Raw genomic sequence first — 19,116 nt, forward strand, 5'->3', positions numbered from 1 at the left:
TAATTTGGATTGAGCTGGTTTCGGAATACACCGGCCTTTCTTTTCTCCATTTTCTATTCAAATTCTAATTAAATTCATGTTACTCAATTTTATTCCATGTACTAGCCTCTAAAATGAGCAAGTAATATAGATATAAAATTTTTTAAAATCAATTTCTACTTCGGTCAACAATATAAAGCCATATAAATCAGTGGAAAATATATTTATATTGCTTTAAAAGCTGGAGATATGCATATCTGGAAGCTTTAATACAAGAGTAAATAAAAGAACTGTTCAACAATGACGTTTAAAAATAATGAAATTCCAATTTAAGGCTTATTTAAATTTTAGCACGAAATTAGTTTAAAACAATTATAAGCCACGTTCTACATAGGAACATTGGAACAAATCTAATCTGATGCAGAAAAACCAGGGATTTCTAGAGATATTTCATTCTAATTTTTGAGACAATTTTTTCGTTCTCATATTAGAGTTGAGCATGTTTACATGAAAATTGACCAGCTTTTTTTTTTGCGAATTTCAAATTTTATCAGACGCCAACGAAAACATATCGTACTCCATCCTCATATTAGTTTTATAACTTAAAAAAAGGAAACATCCAGCGTCCATTTGAATTTTGACGCCTTGAATTCAAATTATGTTTTTTGCAATCAAGAATTGCGACAGTACCCTACTTGTTGGGTTTCTTGTTTCTACAAATGGAACGGAATGGAAATACACAAGAAATTTGTACCCGTCATATTATTTTCTAGAGTGGGTAATACAAGGCGTATCCATAAAAAAAAATGGTGAATAGGATACGGAAAGGGATAAAGATTTTATGGCCAATATCCACTTATTATGACACTTATCATGAAGATTATTTACAGCGTATAACGTTATGTATTTTTATTTCTTATCAATTTTAAATGATGGGAATCAGTTATCAGGAAATTTTATATTTAGAATGAAATTTTACTGCTTAGTTCATCTACATGGTTCTTTCATCCCGAAAAAACGAAATTAGGCACAAAAACCCTTTTTTTCAATGTGAAATCTGTTCGAGTTTAGCCCTGAAAAAAAAATTTATGAGTAAAATCAAACCGCAGACGATTTGTAACTATGACGACGAAATTTTCGCTCTCTAAATAATATTAAAAATAACCGTCGTCATGGTAATCTGAAAAATCAAAGCAACATCAACTCTGGTTAAGTGAGGATAGTAACCAAATCGTGATTGCTCAAAAGAAAAAAGCCCTAATGATTTTTTTTAGATCATTTACGATCGAGGCACTCGATCATCTATTACCCGATTGAGTGAGGATGACACAACATTGAAGTACCGATTTTCCACACTAATCATTGTTATAACCTATACGGAAATCCGGAACTTACTTAAATTAGCAAACAAAAGTCACAAAAACCTTAAAAATAAGAAGGGGGGGGGGAGTCCTTTTCGGTGCATTCCGTGGGCGGATAAAGGGCTGACTTGAAAATCCCATTTTATAAAAACAGCAACATGTACTCCAATAATATAAAGCTTACAACAGACATTTCAGTAGAGATGTGACATGGTTCTTTCTCCGGAGTTACAGAACTGTTTCATTATCGATATGTGTGTTTGGGAAGATACGTCACAAACTGAGCTGCTTAGATATCTTGAGAAATTCCGTTTACTTCCAACAAAGTGTGTTTACAAAGTTTCAAGACTGGTCTGAGACTGCAAAGTTTATTATAAATTTTTGTACAGCGAACTAAAAATCTTTGAAATCTGACCCTTGGGCAGCAACACGCCGATGCCAGCGCCTTTTCCACTGTTGATAGGCTCCCTAGAAGTCTTCGCGCATAAGGCTGTTAAGTGACTTCATCGAAGCTTGGACCCCTGAAATCGTGTCAAATCGCATCTCTTTCGGTTTTGGCTAAGTTCAACGTAGAAATACTGCCGCAAGCCCCCTACAGTCCCGACTTTGTTCCCAGCGACTTTTTTTCTTCCCCTGATTGAAGGCGGCCTGAAGGGAAAGCGATTCGACACGATTTCAACGCTCCAGCGCGCGAAGACTTCCAGGAAGCCTATTAACAATGGAAAAAAACGCTGGCAACCGTGTGTTGATGCCCAAGAGTCATATTTCGAAGACTTTTCGTTCGCTGTACAAAAATGTTTATTACATTTTGTATTCTTAGACCAGTCTTGAAACTTTGTGAACACATCCTGTATATGTCTGCTTGTGTAAATATGTCGCAAGCTATATGGCTAAAAGATCCTAAGAAAGTTCTTTCACTTTCTATGCGTAAGTTTATTTTCCAATTCATCACAAAAGTAATAATTTTCACATTTTTATCTCACACAGACTATACTTTAATGATTTAAAAAAGTAAATTTTTTATGCACAGCAAGACACTAAAACTGATAACCGTGAAGTGCAAAGGAAGAACTTCGATTCAATGCATTTCAGTACTTTTGCGCATGTGCAGAATTTCAACTAAATTGTTTTAACTCGGTGATTGTTTAGTATAGTGAGTGCAGTCGAGAATGCTTTTTCGAATAACATATGAAAGTGCTTTGGAATTTCGATATCCTTTTGTTGAAACTACTGGATATTTGGATTTGAGCGTAAGCAGATGTCTTCTGGAAGAACATTATGATTTTTTCCACACCATGATCAAAATGGCGCCACATGATTTCAATGCCATATCGCACCTAAATATCGAAGACTGCTTTTATATCATGCAAATTGGGCACCTAGTTCTAAACGATAGAACTTTTCAAGTCTGCAATAAAGGGATAGAAAGAGAATTCCGTCGGGAAATTGAAGACCGAATATTCGCCGCTTATGAGAACAAAATGTTTTCGAAGTTGAAAACCTCGGCTTCGATAGCTCACGCAAAAAGATATCTTAAATATTGCAGGACGACGAAGCGTTGCAATACGAGTTTAGAAGCTTCAAGGATCTTCAGTGTTTTGGTGAAACTGCTGATTCAACTCGAATGCCAGGATACTAAACTTGTTGTAGAAATTCTGAAAACGGTGTTTGTTTCACATACAATGAAAGCACACTTTTTTAGTGGACGTTACAGACAAATATACATGGAATATGTTCTGACGTTAGCGCTTCGAGCCAAATTTAACATGTGGGGCCTTTTACCAACCCATAATTTAAAGGACCAATGGTTAGCATCCGACTGTCCTATATTAGGATGTTTATTTAAGGGTAAAACGAATGAAATGACTGTGTTTCTGAAGTACGGATTTCAAAGGATGCATTCGAGCAACATTTTCACCTCTGGAAATTTCATTAATGACAGCGTGTAAGTATACAGTTTCACATAAACTCATAAATTCTTTTCGTAAAATTTACAATCTTTTGTAACACAAGTAGTGGGGTGTACGTAACCTTAACATATTTCTTGTGCAACAGCTGAAAACGCAGCATAAGGGACATGTATATTTGAAGCCATACCTGTAAACATTACATATGTTTAATACAAAGGGTATTCCTCTGAGGGTGTAAGATACAGCCCCCCCCCCAAACTCAACAGTTAAGGAAGCAGACACAAATAATTTTTTTTTTGATTTTCCATCTAAATTTTCAATTGTAAATGTTTTCTATAAAAATGCTTAAATTTTATGTTTTCTATGAGTAAATGAAACTCGCAGAAATTCATCTTTTTATTTGCAAAATGTCATTTGAAAATCTTATGAATTCTCACTTTATTGATCTTAGATATTCAAGAAGCCCGTCATTTAAAGGGGTCAGAATAGATCAATTGCCCCCGTCCGGGTTTTGGAAAATTGTGTTAAAATGTAAGTGGGCGATATTTTGTGATTTTATGGCATGATTTACGTTGAGCATACAACCTTTACCCCCCCTCCTCCCCTGGAAAGATTCGAAATATCGGTTCTTTTAGTCAATTAATCTTTTTTACAAAAAATCAAGTCGAGTTTCAGTTATAAAATATAATTTTATCGGATTCCATTGCTTTTAACTCTGTTAAGACAGATGTTTAACCCCAGAATGACTATATTAAGACATTAATTTATCGACTAAAATGCCTAAACTGCTGTGTTTTTGAAGCCCGAATTTCACAGGCTGCATTCAGGCAAAATTTTCGTCCCGAGCAATGTAACTAATGCCTATGTGTAAGCAAACATGAAAGCTCACAAATTCTGTGAAAACAATTGAAAGTTCCGGAAAGATTTTCACCTATACTCAGGCCCGTCATTTCAAATATTTTTAGGGTGGGGCAAAGGGTACATACACTCAATGCATGTTATATCAAGAAACAAAAACTAAGCCCAGATATCGCTGTTCCAGAAGAACAAGGACGTGTCGGTAAATTTTTGAGCAATTAAGTTTTAATGCTTAATGGTATAGATAAGGCTTCGTGATACCATTAAGCATTACACTTCAATTCCTGAAAAATCTTCCGTAATGTCATTGTTCTGCTGGAACAGCGATATGTGCAAATGCATTGATTTTTCAAAACTATGAGAGAGCAAGTACCCGCCCATCTCCCAAATGACGGCCCTCCCTATACTTCACCATAATTTCTATGAACTGTTCAAAATGCTTACTTGTCATTGTTTTTATGAATACAATTTTAATGGTAATCGAATGTTTTTCCTAAAAAGTGATTCGTTTGAAAAAGATGACATTTCACCCTACCAATTTTCTGTAATCAATTGAAATTCATTTCAGATAATTTTGTAAAATGTTTATGCATTAGTAGAACTAAAATTCCATTAAATATCATGCCATCGCATTCCATGGGTTTCAATTCTGTTAAGACGAATGTTTAACACTAAGCTGATCTACTTTAACCTTTTAAAAGGACCATAACCTTTGCGGTAAAGTGGAAATGTTTGATTCATACACAGAACAGTGGTGCCCAACCTAAGGCTCACGAGCCACACCCGGCCCGCGAAGTTGATCCATGCGGTCCGTAGTTTTGTTCAATGTTACAAATCGAAATGCACGATTTTTGACAACATTGCACATTTTGTAACATAATTCAGAAATTGGCTTCTGAAAAACAGAAGCATTTAAATAAAATGACAGTAATGATAACAATTATTCATTTTCAATTGATACAGCGGTTCTTTGATGTCCAGGAGTTCATATAAGGTAATTTTCATCTCACAAGGGGGGGAGGGGGGTAAAGCCGACCGAAGGGGGCTTAATGCAAATTCAGTTTTCGTCGGATCTTTGCCGTAATTGTCATTGAAGTTCTTTGCTGCTCAAGAATTGTCCAAAGAAGTCTAACAAAATCCAAAGAGGTCTAGATTTAACATTTGAATCATGAAATTGCTCTTTTCTATACGTTGAAGGGGAACTTTAATCCATTTTTTTCTTTTATAAACCTGATTGTTGAACATGCGTCACTGGACACAACTTTTATTTTCGAGGTAGACCGTTCAATACCGAGTAATGCAGCCAATCGCTATATTGTTTCACTGCAAGAACTCTATGAAGGACATAGATTACTTTTATGTATTGCAATTAAATTTGGTACGATCCCGCAAACAATATTTAACAAACTTCCTTTGCTCAGTAACGGAAGTATTTCATTCGATACGTTCATTATTGAGTCAAAAATGTTTCTGGAATTCTTCAAAATTCCATTACTCAGAGGTAAAGTCCATGTTCTTCACAAAGTTCATGCAACGTAGCGAGAATCTAACATGTTTGGAGTTTTTGTAGGATGTTTTGTTCAACAAATGATAAATTTATTGAAATGGAATAGCCTATTTACAAATTCAGAAACAGGCTGTATGTCCAAAGACTCTGGTTTTTGTCTTTTTATCAATCCCCAGTGAGGATCAAATGTTCTCTTGTAACTTTTCACCCTAATGAAAGTGGAACTTGCTTGAGGTAAACAATTACAAACCCAGTTAAAGTTATGGTAATTTTTCTTATAGTCGGAGAGTTGGTGACATATTTTTAGGCAAGTTGAACCTGGAAAAAATAGAGCAATTTGAATGTTAGAGATTCTGAAATCGACAGTCTGCCAGGCCGTATGCGGTCATTTTGCTACTGCGCAGCTAGTGACATTTTGCAAAAGGGTAATCAAAAAAATCCATCCTTTAGGCACCTTAGTTTTTGAGTTTGGTTCTTGCAGAATGCAGTGGATGTGTGAGGACTCACGCTCTGAAAAAATAACTTAAAATTAAAAAAAAGGGGGTGGGGTGGGGGCACTGAAGTCTTACAATACTTGTCGATTGTACTCACCAACGGTTTTGCGGAAAACTTAATGTAACTCTTTAAAGATGCAGCTATATCCATATTTCGAGACTCTGAAAATGTTCCACCGTGAATGAAAAAGGTGGGAAAGTTTTATTCTGATTCTCACAAACTTCCATTTTTGAAAATCAATTTTTAGAGAGGACGTTTTGTTGTCCCACCTTAAATCAGGTCGGACAATCAAAGCAAGATACTTACATTTCACAATCAAAGTGCCTTTCTATCTATTAACTGAAAGCAAATTACAGCAATTGCAATATAAAAGGCCATCAAACCAATTTAACATTTTTTTTTGCGAGTGTTGATTATTTATCTAATTTGATCTTAGGTGTACACAGGGTCGTCCGAAGAGCAGACGGCGCCCGGGGCGAAAGTTTCCTGCCCTCCCTATACACACAAAAACATAAAGTTCGTTATAACATCATGGCATAATAGATACTTATTTTTTTTACATATTAATGAACAGAATAATCAAAGGGCTATGCATAATACAAATTAAAACAGAAGTAATGAACCTGCTTCGAATATTTGTAAAACATTAATGCCCCAAAAACTTTTAGAAAAAAGGGAAATGTTGAAAATCCAAATATTTATCTAGTAAAATGTTATCCTACAAGATAAAAAAACAATCAAAACCGAGTTGGTTATTCATATTGATCAAACTAAGAACACGAATAAATAATTGGCTGATTATAAATAGAAAATGTATTTATCGAAGTAAGTTACATCAAAATTAAATTTCGATCTGGACTCATCCAGTGATTCTTTTCCAAGAGTTTTTTGGTTTTACTTGTACCAACTTAATACCAGCTTTCATATATGCTAAACAAAGCTGTTCTTCTTTTGCATCAAATACTTGCAAATTTTAGGGAGAAGCTCACAAATACTCAACATCAAAAATCGCTCAGAATAGCGTTTTTGAAACTCTAATTTCGAAAAATCACTGGCCCTAATGTTACAAAATATGGACTTACAAATTGCATTTTAAGACTTGAGTTTGAGAAAATATTCGTGCAAGGGTCCCCATGCCGCTTTCCTTTAATATCACAAGTTCATAAGCAATGGATTTTTTAAACACGACGCTTACAAAAAATTAAGTTGAACAGCCCCTGAATGTATAACATTGCTTTAATTTTTTGAACCATAATTTTGAACAATTTTACTGGGAAATGCTCCAGATCCTCCGATCCATAACATCTTCAAAGTTTTAAAGTTTTTTTTTGAAACTTCAATTTCGAAAACTTGCAGGGGAGAAGGAATTGATTTCAATCTATTAAAAAGAAATAATCAATCGGAAAGTCTGAGCCCTTACCGTAACGTCAATAAACGTGGCTTATAATCGCCTTTTTAAGGCAAAAATTGCGTTTTTAAAACTAAATGCTCAAAATTTTGACCCGAACAACTTTTGACCTTTTTTTCCTATCCGACCAAAAAGAATTGTTTTTTTGAATGTGTTCCCTTAAAACTTCTATGGTTACGTCACTGCAGGCAGGGGCAGAATTCAAGCAAATTTGGTGAGAACTAGACAAATTAGAAGTACCTTTTGTTTGATTCGAAACAGTTAATAATCTCAAATTGTATCTGCTTCAATGATACAAAGGAAACGAATGTTTTGAAGACTTAGAGGAATAATTTCGTACCCTAGGGAAAAAATAGAGAATCATTGCAATGATTCCCTATTTTGTGTGTCTATGACTGTGTATCTATGATACACGAAATGAGGGGGGACGTCGCAAGCCAACCCTACTTTTATATAATCTGGGCATTTTATACAATGAGGGGCACCGCAAAGCGCCCCTCGTGAAAATATTTTCGTGTAAATGTGTTCCGTCGAAACGAGGGGCGCTTTGCGGCGCCCCCTCATTTCATGCCGGGGCGATTGCCCCGCTCGCCCCCCCCCCCTTCCGTTGGGACGGCCCTGGGTGTACATATTTGTAGGGGTGGACTAACGTAAATTTTAAGAGTTTACTTTTTCTAATATCATAGTAACTTCTTATACACTTCACTTTTTATTCTATGCAAGAAAATTTTAACTCGCACAGAAAAACTAATAATTTCGCTAAAACGGTGTTAACCTATATTCAGAAAGGGCTGCAACAGTCTTCACCCAACATTTGTTTCAAATTATGGAACTATTGGGCAGGGCCGCCAGTTTGGTAGCTGAGTGCCCTTCCATCCCTAAAACTTCCCAAATCTATACTACTCGGATTCCAAGCCGGGGTCCCTCAAGGGTCGGGCCCCTAGTTTCAGACTTGGTTGAAATGGACTCTCGTCGCGACCCTGCTATTAGGTCTTCTTAAACATCTCATGCAAACACGCAAAAATTAATCCCCCCCCCCCTTAACTCGAATTTAGACCACCTGAAATTGCAGCTGACAAAAGCAACTAACAAAACTTTATTATCTTTCAGGTATTGCTTGTACATTACACAAGCAGCTCGAAGCAGAGGTTTAATTTTGGACATAATACCATTCGTTGCGAGAACCAATGCAACACACAGAGATCTTTTAGCTCTGGAGATATTATTCGCTGTCTCTCAGAAAGCCGATGCCTTTAAACCATACCCTGAAGCATGGACAGAGTGTTTGAGTTTGATTTGGAAATCCCTAGATGATCCTTACCTATCTCACACAGAGCTTTACAACCTGCTGCTCAAACATATTGCTCCTAACAACGAGGAAAGACTTGCAGAAATTTGTTTCAAGTACAAGGAAAAATTCCAATACGAAAGTACATCTCCAACTAAGCCACGGAGTTTGATGCATTTAGCTCGATGTACCATCAGGTCACGTTTGAGGAACAACTTCCAACTTCCGAGCGGTACACATAAATTAGGTTTACCTCAAAAGCTGGTTTGTTATTTAAACCTGAAATGTTAAATGCTAACTTTAACAAGATGCTTATTGCCATACTACATAATGACGAAACTTTCTGCATTTAGCTCGATTTAGCTGATGTTTAAAGAAGCAACTTTCAAATGACTCTTATATTAGGTCTTCCTCAAAGGTGATAGGTTATTTTAAACTTGTTTTAACACCATGCTTAATGAGCATGTGTCCACGATGCTTAATATAGCTCGATTTATTCTAAAATCATGCTAGAGTATTTTCTGAATGGAAAATTCAAATTTAAGTTTGTCTCAAACTGAATGGCTTTTCAATAGAAAAAAATTAACTGCTGTTTTTTTTTTCAATGTTGGTTTTACATTTTTTTGTTTTGTTTCGAGGCGAAGTGAGAGCTGATGACTGGTTACAAATTTTTAAATCCAAGAAATTGGCTTTAACTTAGATTTACTCCAAAGTATTTTATTTAAAACTCCTTACACAAATAATTTTGTTGACTTCAAGCACTTTTCTTGTGTTTCAAACGACGTATCTTCCGTTTTTTTAAAGAAAAAACTGCTAAATTTTGAATTTATACGAAACAAATATAAAAATGAAAGAAAATTTCGAACATTAACTTCTCAGTTACTCGATTTGACTCATTCAAGTTTATTTCGTAACTACCACCTACGATTGTTAGTTCACTGATAATTAGCATTGTTGTGCTTACAGCATTTTAATTTTCATGAGAAGATTCAGGATTATACTCATCGAAGTTTGGTTGAACAATTTAAATGTGAGGAAATACGTTAGTTTTGAAATTCTAAATCAACTTCATCGTACCAATTAACCTTAATCCCATTTTAAGTTTCATACAAATTCAGAAGTTCTAAAATTCAATTGCTTTCCAGAAATGAATCCTAGTTTGACTTCCATTTTGAGGATAGCTCATCCCTCATTGTGACTGCTATTTTAACCAGGATGACTTGTTTATTAAATGTAAAAAATGGTTTTAATTACTTTTAAGTCGAATTTGTTTTTGAAAAGGTTTTATGATTTAAGAGCTTCAAAACTTCTAAGTCGACATTTTTTTGCATGTTTTATATTTTGGTTTTGTTGAATAAAAATGTTTTTTCATTGCTTGGAAATTATTATTGAAGAAAAGACAGCTTTTTTTCTTTTAAATGTACAAATGGTACTCAAATAACTACTGATGCATGTTCTTCTAAAAGCCTAAATACGAAACGCAGCTTTTTAGGTTTTTCCCATTGGAAAGTAAAAATGTAGATAATTAGTATTCCCAGGGCCTGATTATCCAAAAGGCTCAGGAAGCTTGAGCTTCTCCTCGGAATTAACTGGAGGCCCAAAAATAACTTCAAAATTTCAGTTTGTTTTTGAATATATTTTTAAAGTATTCAAAAATTGGAGCTCGCTAAATGAAAATTTTGGAATAATTTTAAAAAGTGAGCACACAGTTCATAAAACGTGGTAGCACGCTATTTTCATCTGTAGAATTTGCCCCAACGTGCTACAATACTTTTATCACACTTAATAAATTTTATGAAGTGATAAATCTGAAACAACTAACCACCCTTATCTGCTGTGAATAGGAGTAGGAAAATATGTAATGTACAAAAGTTCAATATTTTTTTTTTTTGGGGGGGGGCAGGGAATAAACTTTACCGTAGAATTTTTAGAAAATATATACTGAAAACAAAAAGGGGGCTCTGAAATAAGATTTACCTTTACTTCAGAGGTTAATCGGGCCCTGAGTATTCCATAGTAATTTTTGCCACTTACATGATTTAGAGGGACAATTAACTATTCTCTCAACTGTTTAATACGGAAGAAAGCTATTGTTTCAAATTGCACATAAAGTGCAAAACTTAACCTTTGCAACGTTTATTGTGCAGCTCAGTGATTGACGGTTATCGATCACACAAAGATTTTTTTTCCCCAAAAGAGCGTTGCTATGACTCTTCAGTTCAGTGTTCGTTTATTTATTTTTCTGTTTCCTCTCGAAATAAAGTGTTAGGAGGTTCGAAAGAAAAGTGCTAATTTAAGTCCCAGATTAATTTCTCAAGCACTTCCAATTAATAAACAAAAAGGATTTTTTTTTTTTTTTCATGTAGTAAACTTCATCGCACATGCAATATCCATGACAAGATTTTGAGGTTTTACTTTAATATACAGGGTGTCCCTGAATGCAGTGTACAAACTTATGCCTGCTCCACACTCTCCCTGAAAAGCACGAGGTTTTTTTTTGCCGAGAGATCTGTGACGTCATGGCGAGGGAAGCGTTGAACGAGAGAGCCGTTCACACTCTCGGGCGAGGTGTTTGCGCACGCAGAAGCCGGTGATGTCACGAGCATTCGCGCGCGTTTCAACTGTCAATCCGCTTGTTTGTTTACAAAATGGACCACAAAGTAGATGCAGATTTTGCGATGTGCCTGTATTCTTTTTACATACAACTACCTACACATTTACAACACCAAGAAGGCAAAAAAGAAGTCGAGGAAGAAGAGATGGTGGTTGACAAATATGTTTATCCGCTATTTTTATGAAACTGTTTTATGACAACAAATGTGAATTTAAAAAATTAAGATTACAACCAAAAACGGCCACAATATTATACAATTTAGTTATAAAAATAAAATATAAAGATCTGTACTCATGATTTTCATAGCATTGAATTACACTGTGCGGCAAAAAAAAAAAAAAAAAAAAAAAAAAAAAAAAAACCCCTTCGAAATGCTTCTGACATTTTGTCGGCTGATTCTTATGTAAAATGACTCCCTGAATCCGAATATGACCTCCGTTTTCCTCCTATACGTCCCAATTTTATTAAAGTCCCCCCCCCCCCAAGTTTTTTAAAAATTTCCTTAGTTTTAGAGCAAGTATTTTTTTTTTTTTTTTTGGAAGTGAAAGGAGCTTTATATTAACTGCTAATAATAGTTTTGATGGGCAAGAGAAGTTCACAGTTCAAGATTATGGACACCGATCGCAAAAAGGGGGACTTGGGGTGTATACCCCCCCCCCCCCAATATTAGAAAAATAACGAAAAACGATCTTTTTATTCTGCTTTTTAAAAAAGATGTTTGTAAAAAAAATTTCGGTGCAGAATGAGAGTTATAAGACTCTTCTATGAATGACTCCTATATCCAAAAAAAATTTTCGCGATGTAAAAGAAATTTAAAAAAAAAAGTGTCTTGTGCATGTGGCACGTTGCATACGATTGAATCGCAGGTTTTCTTTCGAAAAGACATTCTTCTGGCTGATTCTAAGGTAAAATGACCCCTTGTTTCCAAATACGACCACTTTCCCCTCCATCTCGCCCCCCTTTTTAGAACTTCCCATACCCCTCCTCTAATTCAGAGCCATTTTTTTTTTAATTTGGAAGGGGAAAAGAGCATTATATTAACTATAAACATTAACCGTAAGAGATGTCCAAAGCTCAAAATCTTGTGCATATGTGGCAAAAAGGAAAACATGGGGGCACTTCTCCCCCCCCCCCCAAAACACACTGCGCAGCAAAAAAAAAATTTCAAATGATTCTGAGGCTATTCCGCCTGATTCTTCTGCTAATTGACTCCCTGAATCCAAATATGATCTCCGTTTTCCCTCCTACACGTACAGATTTTTGTAGAAAATCCCCCCTTTTTGAATTGGGGGGGGGGGGCAAGTTTTATTTGTTGCTACATATGCACAAAATTTTGAGCTTTGCACATCTCTAGTCATTCAGGGTAATGTTAACGGTTATTGTAATGCTCTTTTCCCACTCCAAGTTTTAAAAAAATGGCTCTGATTTAAAGAAGGGGGTGGGGGGGAAATCTAAAAGGGGGGCGAGATGGGGGAAAGGTGGTCGTATTTGGAAACAAGGAGTCATTTTACATAAGAAGCAACCAGAAAAAATGCGATTCCATGCATCAAACCTTTTGCTTATTTTTATGATCCGTGTGCTTTGCGTTCCAAATTATAGGTTCTGTTTGAAAAATTTCCAAAAATTTCAACTCCAAAGAGTTGTTCCAAACCTAATTATTAGACATGGCGAACTGCGATTTGCTTTCTGAAAACCAAAACAAAGCAAATTCCGCGCGACGGACAGATGGCGCTGCAGTAGCCTCTCGCGCTCCTTTGACTCGGGAACAATTTACCGACATTTACTGGAGGCAACGCGAGACATTCGCGAGAGATACCAAGAGGCGCCGAGTTCCCCATCCACACTCTACCCCTTGTCTTGTCTTGTGCTCTCGTTGGAGAGTGTAGAGCCGGCGCAGTTGAGGTAGAAAACACGATAACAAACAAGAATCACTCAGGAACGTAATTACGCAAACGCAATGCTGACGCACTACATGCACTCGAAGCCAGACACTTAAAGATGCGAAAAATGCAACAAATAGTGATAAATTACCACACAAATAAAATTTGACCCTAAATTTCAGTTATTGACAAGGGCTTGTTGTGATGTTGCGACTGCAGCTGTAGTATATGCGTCGCAATGACCAAGTACCGAGTGTCACAATTCCGAGCCATTTTGACAAGTTTTCCTCCATCGCAGCCTTGCCGCTGCGACGCGCACGTTAGAATTACTAGTGGCAATTTTAAACAACCGCTTTACACCATTCTTAAAATCTAAAATTTTGTGTAAAATCGTCTTTGTGTAGTAAATTTATGACCCGTTTTACATCAGTCAGTGGCTGGCTTTGTGTGCATGTAGTACGTTAGCGTTGCGTTTGCGACCATTTTGTCTCAAAGACATTCTTCCTTGTTATCGTGTTCTCTAACTCCAGTCCAAGTTTGTACACGGTATTCAGAGACACCTTGTATGACACTGAATGCCCCACATTCGAATCGCAAGTTTAAAAAAAGTTCCTGTATATTATAAAACATTGTAGCAGTAGCAGAAACAAATATAAAATGAAGTAACGTGTTTTATGTTTCTCTACGAGTATTGACTCTTGGAGTTAAAAAAAAAATGAATATATACATCGATAGAAAAAGCCTTGTCCCGAGTTTTCATATGTCTGGAGCGCAAACTTCCGGGATGGTTATTTCTAGTTAAAAAAAAAAAAAAAAAAAAAACATTTATTTGGCTCCAATGGATTGCGCGGGATGAAACTTTTTATGCGATGTATAAGTTCCAACCGAAAGTTTTCGCCTCATATTGTATAGAATTACAGGTAAGAATTTTCCAATCTTTAATTTCTGTTTCTACCAAATGAAGCGTCGTGTCGGTAGCGCAAATTAAAACGGAAAATAAATTTGATTCTCAAACTATTTTTGCAGAATTGAAAATAATTTTTCTGCTATGAAAATAATGCTTTTTAATTTTCGAATCTTTAATTAGCGACGTTCAGCGATCAAAAATTCGGCAAATTCGTCATGTCGTTAATAGTTATGTCGGGAGCACATTCGTAAAAACCATTTGTTACTGAACTGCTGCGTGCGTTGCCGATATTTTTCACAATTCTTTCTTTGTGTAATGAGTTTGTTGGCTATCTCATGATTGCAAAGTAGTTTAATTTCTTGAAATATGCTTCTGAAACATTTTCACCCCAAAATTTGAGATACCTAACAAAATTTTATCTTCGTTTTTTCACCCTCTTTTACATAAATATTCAGACCTTCGTTCGTAACTACTGCCCATAAAGACACAATTTTGTTTTAAAAAAGTAAATCTGTAAACTTGTGCAAATCTACATCCCCCTTTCAAACTCTGACTGTCTTGGAATATTTTCTTTTTCAAGCTTGTTTTAAGAATTCTTTTTTAATTCAAAAAACTATCAAATTGTGTGTTATTTTTACCTTAATCTATTAATAATTTGTTTCTAAAAATATAAAGTGAAATTTGCAACGAGAGATGTTATGAATGTATAATTCAATAGCTTTCAATATAAATTAAAAAACGACATATTGTTACGAGTTCAGTGCAACTTCAAACTTTTTTTAAATGACGACACAGCTCTTGAGAAAACACAGGAGATTTATTTACAACTATGTACAAGAAATATCCTTGCAACTGCTAAATTAATCATAGTAATTAAGCAAATATCAATTAATACCGTAAACTCAACGGTCAGACACGTAGTTACATCAAAATACGCAAAAACAAAGCGCAAAGGCTAATACACACTCCCAGTGGAACGCTGAAAACGAGACTCCACAGTTAAAAAGCAAACTAACTGACTCCCCTATTCACAAGAAGCCCGGCGTTTTATACCAGCAAAGAAAGATCTAGAAAATCCTACAACGTTTTACCTATTTCTCATATTTTCTTTTAATTCCATTCACAAATCTTATCATTTACCACAACTTCAATCGAATGTTAGGGGGTTTGTATTTGCATTACAAGAAACTATTTACAGGTTACGTTACTAAGATAATTTTAGATGAAAGATAATGAAATTTAGTCGGATTACAACAAATTAATCATAAAAATAATTACTTTTTACAGAATTTGTAACAATATATTTACTACACATTTATATTATACTAGCGGCTCGTCCCGAACTTGTTCGGGTTAAAAAGAGATCTCTTTAAAAAATATTATGCAAGTACTTTTAATTTAAAATTTAGTAGTAAGCAACGTTTTTTGTTTCGCTTTTAATGAGGTTTGAAAAAAAAATGATTCACTCATTTCATGATCAAGAGAGACCAGCACACATTTCCCACTGAGCAAATATAATCCAACTGATCTGCTGCAGGTGATGTAAGAACAACTCTCCAAGTCAAGTGTTCAGTAGTGATTTTAATTAGGGTTGAACTCCCCATTGCATAGGTTAGGCAAATTAAAGTTGCGCAATAAAATTATTATATGACTACAACTGTATTTTTGTCGAGGACTGCATGCTAAGTGCCTTGCTTCCATTCTTTTTTATACCGATAGATGGCAGCACCATCACCGGATCGAACAGTTAATGAGAATTTAGGACTAGACCAGGAGCTAATAGCTACCTGGTGCTAGCACCCCCAGAGGTATCGTTTCACTTGGAGGACATTGAGACCACGAGCATATTTAACGTCGCCCAGTCCCCTTTAATGACGACGGTGGGTCTTCGACCATCGAGGTTCGAACTCAGGACCCTCCGGCCCCGAATCCGACACTCTACCGATCGGGATACCACGGCCCAAATTATTATATTGCCTTTAAATTTAAAACCATGAAGAGAAGTCCTGGGGAGTTTAGGTAATTAAGGAATTTTTTTAAATGATGCACAGCGTCGGTGGCAAAAACTATAGCCCTCTGGCATATCCAATGTAATTTTTTTGAATCTTGGTTTCAGGATAAACAATGAGGATCGAATCATTCAGAGAGAATTTCCCAAATCATCTATTTTGATAATACACCCTTTTCTAGGTGTTTTTACTTACTTGTCATAAAAGTCTCTAGTAATGCTTACCACCATCTCCTAAAGGGGCTCTTATGGTTGTTCTTGAGATACAGAGATTATAAAGGGAACCACTTTCATCAGGCTTGAAGTATCTGCACGCGTTCCTCTAGCGTACAACAGGAAGAGTTTGGTGAAAGTCACCGTCAAATACGAAAGTGATAGGTGATACCTCTCATAATTTTGTCTCAATCTTTGTAACCCTTTAAGGTTGGATCTACGCCTTCTATAGCCAAACGGTGAGGTTCATCAAACATTTGTCCTAGAGACACCCTTTTGAAGAAATTCTCCCAATTGCTCGTTTTTTCCTGAGGAACATGCATATCTTCTTGAAGGAGATTTTCAAAGTAATTAAATGTGGAATGGTCAGTTTTTCCAACAAAGTGAATGCCTAGCAGTTCCGTGAAAAACTACCGCAAACGCTTATTGATCAAACTTTGGCTAACTTTGAATTTTTAAAGTTTTTTTCATTTCCACCGGGTATGCCGATAAACATTAATTTGCGTTTCTGATTTTCATGTAAATTTTTTTTAAAAATTGTTTTTGTTGATTACCTGCGGTAGGTCAAACAATAGCCTCTTACTGAGTTTCCGCTTCATTGACAATGTTTGCTTTTTATTTAAATTAGGCTTTGGTTTATATTGTTTGACATCAAACGACAATCATAATATTTCTGCTGACGCTTTCCTTGCAATATGTTGTCTTAGAGATATTTTCAAATGTTTGCCATAAAGCAATAGAATCTAAAAGTTGGCATAAAAGTTTAAATAGTTTTTAAACAATTCTCTGTGTTTTGGAGCGGAGTCAGAAAAGTTACAAGAATCAGATAAGGTTAGTTTCCAAAGTTTGTCGTTCTCTATAAGCCTCAGTTTCTATACATGCTGCTTGATAAGTTGGTAGGACCTTTAAATGTCAAAAGACTTTGGAAATATGTTAGACTAGAAAAATTTTCTAAATAAACTCTTAAATGATAAAATTCCAATCGGCTAGTAGGAAGAATATTGTAATTCTACTGAGAGGTCAGTCTTTCTCAATCCCGGGATACCTTGCAACCTCTTGTACTCATTTTCTTCGCGCCTCTCCTTTTTTTTCCTTGGCAATTTCTTTCTAATAGGATGTTTGTGACCAATATTGTTTAATTATATCGATTTAGATGTTTAAATGCTGTCATCATGAAGAATATTTCCCCAAATAATTTTTATATATTTTTTCCTCTTGTTCAATTTTTTCAGGGTTGCCACAGAAGTTCAAGAATGAAATTCCCTGACATTTCCAGGTTTTCCAGTCGATTTTAGGAAAAATTGCAGGATAATGTATGTCAACTTACGTTATTTAATATCAATATAATATAATTTTTACTGTAAATAAACCTAATTTATTAACCAAAAAATGCTTTAAAACATTATTGATAATTGTTATCAATATATGGGTGAAGTTTAGACAAACTTGAAATTTAACTACAAATGCTTTGAAAGACCAGATATTTCCAATTAATACTTTCATTTTTAAATCTCTGCAATTATGTTCTGCAAAAGTTTGTTTCCCTTTCAATGCAATTTTATTACTCAAAACTTTTTCTTAGCACTTTTTTTAAAACTCTTTTTCTTACTTTGCAACTTTTTCCTATTGCATAATAATATGTACTAGGTACCATTCTAGCATAACTGAGCATATTATAAAAAAATCTCATCTGATTTAAGTCTCTCTCCCTCCCGCACTACAGCATGAATAACAGCATTCCGGTAGTCCATAATGCTATAAGACTCTTCTTTCAAATTTTTGACCAACATGCCCTTGTTGATACTACACTCTCAACAAGTGGTATGACATATTTTTACAAAACATTGATGTTTAAAAAAAAAAGATGTTCAAAATTAAAACATTAATGTTTTAACAAAAAAACCACGATGGATGTTTCCAAAACATCGACATTGCCACTATTCTCGACTGTAACATAAACATGGGAAAAAAATTATCCGCATTGTGATAAAATCGTAACATCTTTCTTTGGCAAGCAAGGATCTATAAAAATAGTTCATTCTGTTTCAAAAATAACAATATATGCTATAAATATTCTCTGCAATGATGATTCAATTTAAAATTCACACTCTTAATACAAAAGAATATAGAAAATTATTACTCTATTCTTCTAAAATGGACTTTCATTTTTGTTTTCAAAAGATTTTTTACAAATCCTTAGCTTTAAAAGCGAATGAAGAACTAAAAAAATTAAATGCTCATTTTTTTTTACAATTCAGTATTTTTACAAAAAAAAACGTAATTGCTAATTAACTCAATAATACAGTAAAATCCCTCTAATGCGGACACTAACATGACAAATTTTTTTGCCCGCAATGGAGAGGTGTCCGCAGGACAGGGGTTAATAATGTTATTTACATTGGAACTGGGGTATTAAAAATTGTCCGCATAAGAGGGGTGTCCGTTAGGAGGGGTTTTAACTGTACATGAAATACACCTCCAGCTCAGTCAATTCCAGCCGAGGACTGCAGTTTCGTGCTTATTAGCACTCATCATCAGCCCGGCATAGGAGTGACTGAGCTGGAGGTGGAAAACCTCTTAAGGAAGCCAAGAGTGCCAAACTCAATAATGGTTAAAGTTTGCAAAAATAAATATATAAAGTCATTCTAATCCAGAATTAATTAAAATAACTTCCAACAATTGAAATGA

The sequence above is a fragment of the Uloborus diversus genome, chromosome 5 (genome assembly GCF_026930045.1).
Source record: "Uloborus diversus isolate 005 chromosome 5, Udiv.v.3.1, whole genome shotgun sequence".
In the NCBI taxonomy this organism is placed as follows: domain Eukaryota; kingdom Metazoa; phylum Arthropoda; class Arachnida; order Araneae; family Uloboridae; genus Uloborus; species Uloborus diversus.